This window comes from Mustela nivalis, assembly GCF_964662115.1.
Source record: "Mustela nivalis genome assembly, chromosome: 2".
In the NCBI taxonomy this organism is placed as follows: Eukaryota; Metazoa; Chordata; class Mammalia; order Carnivora; family Mustelidae; genus Mustela; species Mustela nivalis.
In genome coordinates, this window is record NC_139021.1 from 40585174 (window position 1) to 40591418 (window position 6245).

A 6245-nucleotide genomic window follows, 5' to 3' on the forward strand; every position below is an offset into this window, starting at 1 on the left:
TATATAATAAACTGGCTTATCACCACTCATCCCAGTGGCTTCTTTTCTGCAGGAAAGCTGAAGTCTACATTCTCCGATTCCCATCTAGGGCTCTGCATGTGACTTAAGGTAGTAAGATTTGTTCTAAGTAGGTTCAGGGTGTGATTCTTGTTTTTCCTAGCTATTTTTCTCAGTCTTCCTGAAAGCCCCTTAAGGTTATAAAGCTACAGTAGTTAAGAGAGATTGGTATTGATGAAAGAATAGACGAATAGATCAATGGGATAGAATGGAGACCCACATATATACAGTCAACTGATCTTTTACAAAGGAGCAAAGACAATTCAACAGAGCAGAGACAGTCAGTTCAACAAATGGTGCTGGAACATTCCCATGCAACAAACAAAAACCCAAGTCTACACATTGACCTTACATACGTCACAAAAATTAACTTGAAATGGATCATAGGCCCACGTGTAAAACACAAAATTATAAAACATCTAGAAGATAACATAGGATACTATCTAGATGACCTTGGGTATGACTTTTTAGATAAAATACCAAAGGCATGATCCATGAAAGTAATAGCTGATAAGGTGAACTTCACCGAAATTAAAAACGTTTCTGTGAAAGGCAATGCCAAGAAAATGAGAAGACAAGCCACAGACTGGGAGAAAATATTTGCAAAAGTTGTGTTGGATGAAGCACTGTTATCCAACATTATACAAAACATTCTGCCCTAAAGAGAAACTAACTAGAGCTTAACAGCTAGGGCTTCATCAGAGCCTAACTACCTAAGAGAAGGTAAATATTCAACCCTAGCCCATGCTAGCCATCCTGTCCCACCTATAGGGAGAAGAATGAGACTTGTGAAGTTCACAGTCTAGAGGTATGGGCTAAGAGTGTAGGCCCCGACCACAGCACGATAGCATGTTTCCCTTTCCTCCACACCTTACCACTACATTACTAAAAGCCCATTTATAGCAATTCCTTTAACCCAGAGTATGCCTGCCTAACAAGAAAAAAATTACATACTAAAAGGCAAACGACACAATTTGAAGAGACAGAGCAAGCATCAGAACCAGACATAGCAGGGATATTGGAACTATCTATAATTTAAAGGAATTTGAAACAACAATGATTAATATGCTAAGGGCTCTAATGGATAGATCACATGCAAGAAAAGATGAGCTATGTAAGCAGAGAGATGGAAATCCTAAGGAAAAAAACAAAACAAAACAAAAGAAATACCAGAGATAAAAAATACTGTAACAAAAGTGGAGAATGTCTTTGATGGACTATTATTGCTATTTTGTCCAATATACTTAGATTTCACTTAATAAGCCGACCCTTGGGTAGCTCTTTTGCAGAATTAATTTCTAACGTAATAGTCAATTATCTTATTTTATTTTCAAAAAGATTTTATTTATTTGAGAGAGAGGATGAGCAGGGGAAGGGGCAGAGGGAGAAGCAGACTCCCCCCGCTGCCACCCAAGCCAGGAGCCCGACATGAGGCTCAATCCCAGGACCCGGAGATCATGACCTGAGCCAAAGGCAGACACTTAACCCACTGAGCCACCCAGGCACCATTAGTGGTTTTAGAAGATAACACTTAATAGGAGCTGTGAAAGTGCTAACATTGCTATGTACCAGGCACCAGACCAGAACTTGATATTTGGATAATAAAAGCTTCAATTTACAAAACACTTGCTTCCTGGTAGGAATTGAAAATGTTTTACTTAGTATCAAATTTACTTAGTATCAAATTTTACTTAGTATCAAATTGAAAATGTTTTACTTAGCACCAATTACACTATGGGGTAAGTATTATCTTAATTTCACTGTATTTTATCACTGTGGTTATAAAAAACACAAAACAGGATTATAACAATATTTGCAGCAGTTTCTTGAGCCTATTTTTCATTGCTTTGACATTTAGTTTATTAGGTTGACAAATAGCCAGTCCTTCATTTTGATAGCCCTAGTCATAATTTTTCACATAACTGTTGATTAATTTTATTTCCTTACCAATGATACTAGCAAAAAGAAAGTCAATTAGTAACTACTGTAAATGAGCTGCTACATTTTTCTCCAGTCATCAATAGCTGTGAAGTTTGTGTACGCAGTCCCACATCTGGAACGGCAGTGTGAGAAGCTCCCATGAAACAAGCCTAACTGGTGACAATTATTAAAAAAAAAAAAACACCATTTAAAAATATCTGAGAATTGACCTAAGGCCATATGGTGAGTGAAGAAATATTTATTCAAAGAAATCTACTAAAACTCGGTGAGAATAGCCATAGTCTATTCTATAGCACTTGAACCCATGTGGCATTGGAACCACTATCCACCCCGTTGCTCCCCACCCCAGCTCAGCATGAAGGTAAATCCACTCCAGGTTGGTACAGCCATGAATGTAGCTGTTGAGGAATGTACCTTCCTCGGAGAGGCGGGCCACCAGAATTTCCCATTTCTCCTAGCCATCTGTTGCAAAGGCTAAATTCCAAGCAAGTGCGGCCAAGAGGTGAGGGGTTACCTTTTTTCACCTGTCAACACAATTTGAACAAACCTTTCAGAATCTCTAACAGGAAAAAAGAGAGTTCTTTTAGAGCCCAAGTTAGGACAGCTGCCCAGGAATTACTCTTCACAGAGAAAAATTGTGTGCTGGGGGGCACCTGGCTGCTCAGTCAGTGGAATGTGCAACTCTTGATCATCCGGGTTGTGGATTCTACACCCAGCGTGGGTGTAGAAATTAGTTAAATTCTTAAAAAAAAAAAAAAAAAAAAGTGTTCTTGAAATGAACAATTTCCACAGGGTTATACACTTCTTTACATCTTGTAAAAGCTAAAAAGATGATAGATTCCTGTATGGTCAGGAATCACAAGTTTTATCATAAAGGAATGCAGGGACTACAAACATTGATCAGTAGATTATCCCAAGAACAAGGTGGTTTTCCTTTATGCTACTCATTCACAAAGCAGATGTATAATGCATATGTATTGGGTGACAAATCAGGCTTTTGGTTTGAACAAAGTTTATATACAGTCACGTTGACTTAGAAAGAAATCTGAAATCATTTCCCGTGGGTACTAGGCCTTTAAAGAGTTTTTCTCTCATCACAACCAGCTTCCACTATTAAGAGGAGAGACTCTCATGGTTGCCAGAGGAAAGAAGAAGGGGCCAAATGAATAAAGGAGATTGGGAGGTACAGGCTTCCAGGTATGGAATGATTCAGTCACAGGAATAAAGGCCCAGCATAGGGAATACAGTCAATGATAATATAATAGCATCGTTTGGTGATAGATGATAGCTGTGTTTATAACTAGCATAGCATGATGTATGGAGAAGTTGCATCACTACACTGTACACCTGGAAATAATGTAACATTGACTGGCAATTAAACAACAACAACAAAATTAAAAAAAAAAAAAGAGGAGAGACCATCTCAGGCATGGCACATGGGTCATTTTTATCGTAGCTAATTTGTAGGGTGAAGGTGGCAAATTGGGAGAGCCATGGCAAGACCAGAGAGGCTCTCATCTCTACCCAGAAGCCTGCTTCTAACACAGAAGGGCCACTTACACACATAACTCTGCCTCTACTCCCAGCTCCAGAGCTGTGGCTCAGTGATTTCTGGCTACAGAGAAAACCAGGATGTAAAACAAAGAGCTCCACAGCTATCTCCAAAAGAATTGCCTTCATTTGAAACAGAGTGTAAGGAAGTTCAAGCTTAAGGGTACTCAAAAAACAAAAATTTTGGTGGAAAGCAAATATGAAGAAGCTAGTAACTTCACAGAAGATACAAGCTAAATGATAGCCCACATACTACCAGAGGCAAGCTGGGAAAGAGACAGCAAAAGAGCCCTCTTGGCACTGGAACAAACCACAATCATTGCCCGCCCCCCCCCCCCCCCCAACACACACACCAATACCCCTTCAAAGTAGACAGAATTTAATTGGATCAGGTTGTGGAGCAATTTATGCTCAGGGGATTGCTGACTAGTAGAGTTTCACAGCTGAGTAAGATCAAGGAAAGAGACAGTAAGGGGCCCTGCTAAAACCCACTGTCACCCCAGGGTGTCTGTATACATGCTCAAGGGAGTGATGTCTGAGGACCAACATCAGAGGCTCCATAATGTGGAGAAAACAGACATCACTAAAATAGTCGAGACAAAACTAAGGAAATAAACAAGCCAACTATAATAACAAGCTCCAGGGGATGGGAAGGAGACCAATACCTACAGTTACTATAAACAGTATCAATAGAGATAAGAATGGTACAGGCACACACACACAACAAATGGAAATTCAGAAAGGCTCAAAAGTAGATTTGGACTGACAAAATTAGCAAACTTGAAGACAGACTGAGATTATGCAATTCAAAGAACAAAGAAAAAAAAATGAAGAAAATTACAGAGCCTCAGAGAAATGTGGGTCACCATTAAACACACCAACATATAGGTGTGGATAGGAATATAAGGAGTTGCAAATTTGATTTAAAGAAAATTCTTAATGTGTATAACTAGGCAGCTCAGCAAACTCCAAGTAGGATACATGTCAATCTACTTCAAATACATCATAGTCAAAATGCTGTATCGGGGCGCCTGGGTGGCTCAGTCAGTTGAGCATCCAACTCTTGATTTCAGCTCAGGTCATTATCTCAGGGTCCTGAGGTCGAGCCCTGCATTGGGCTGTGCTCAGCAGAGAGTCTGCAAGAGATGCTCTCTCTCCCTCTCTCTTGGCCCTCCTCCTCTGCTCTCTAAAATAAATATTTTTTTTAAAACTAAATTTTTTTTTACATCAATAACATCAAGTACAATCAAAATTAAAAGCATTTGTGCTTCAAAGGACACTAACAAGGAAGTGAAGCAAACCCAAAGAATGGAAGGAAATATTTCCAAATCATATATCTTATGAGTAACTTATATCTAGAATCTAGTATCTAGAATATACAAAGACCTTTACAATTCAATAGTAAAAAGACAACCCAATTTTTTTAAAAATAGGCAAAGAATTTGAACGAACATTACTCCAAAGAAAATACACAAATAAAATACACATAAAAAGATGTTCCACATCGGGACGCCTGGGTGGCTCAGTTGGTTAAGGAGCTGCCTTCAGCTCAGGTCATGATCCCAGGGTCCTGGGATCGAGTCCCACATCGGGCTCCTTGCTCGGCAGGGAGCCTGCTTCTCCCTCTGCCTGCCTCTCTGTCTGCCTGTGCTCGCTCGCTCTCTCTCCCTCTGTCTCTGACAAATAAATAAATAAAATCTTAAAAAAAAAAAAAAAAAAAGATGTTCCACATCATTAGCCATAATGGAAATGTGGATTAAAACCACAATAATATACCACTCACATCCACTAGGATGGCTACAATCAAGAAGCAAGGTAATAAGCAAGTGCTGACAAGGACAGGGAGAAATTGGAAACCTCATACACTGTTGCACGAATTGTTAAAGTGGTACAGACATTTTGAAAACCAGTCTGGTAGTTCCTTAGTTATCATATAACCCCAAAATTCTACTCTTAGACATATATTCAAGAATAATGAAAAAACTATAGCCACCCAAAAATTTGTACACAAGTGTTCATAGCAGCATTGTTCATAATAGCCAAAAAGTGGAAACCCAAACATCCACCAGCTGATGAATGGATAAAGAAAATGTGGTCTATCCATACAATGGAATATTATTTGCAATAAAAAAAATACATACAACATGAATGAACTTTAAAAGCATCATGCTAAATGAAAAAAACCAGTCACAAAAGATCAGATGTCATGATTCCATCTATGTGAAATGTCCAGAATAAGCAAATAGAGACACAGAACTGTATTAGTAAGAGTTGCCTAAGGATATAGTGGTTATGGATGACAGCCAAAAGGTATGGTTTCTTTTTCCCCTTTTTTATATTTTATTTATTTATTTTACAGAGTGAGAGAGAGAGGGAGGGAACACAAGCAGAGGGAGTGGGAGAGGAAGCAGGAGGTTTCCTGCTGAGCAGGGAGCCTGATTCGGGGCTCCATGCCTGGACCCTGGGATCATGACCTGAGCCAAAGGCAGACACTTAATGACTGAGCCCTCTAGGCAACCCAGGTATAGGGTTTCTTTCTGGGGTGATAAAAATTTTCTAAAATTAATCTAAAATGTGATAACTGCATAACTCAAAATACTAAAAACTGTCAAATTGTACACTTTAAATGGGTGAACTGAATGTATAGAAATTATATCTCATTAACAAAAAAGATACATATATAAATAAAAGACAAC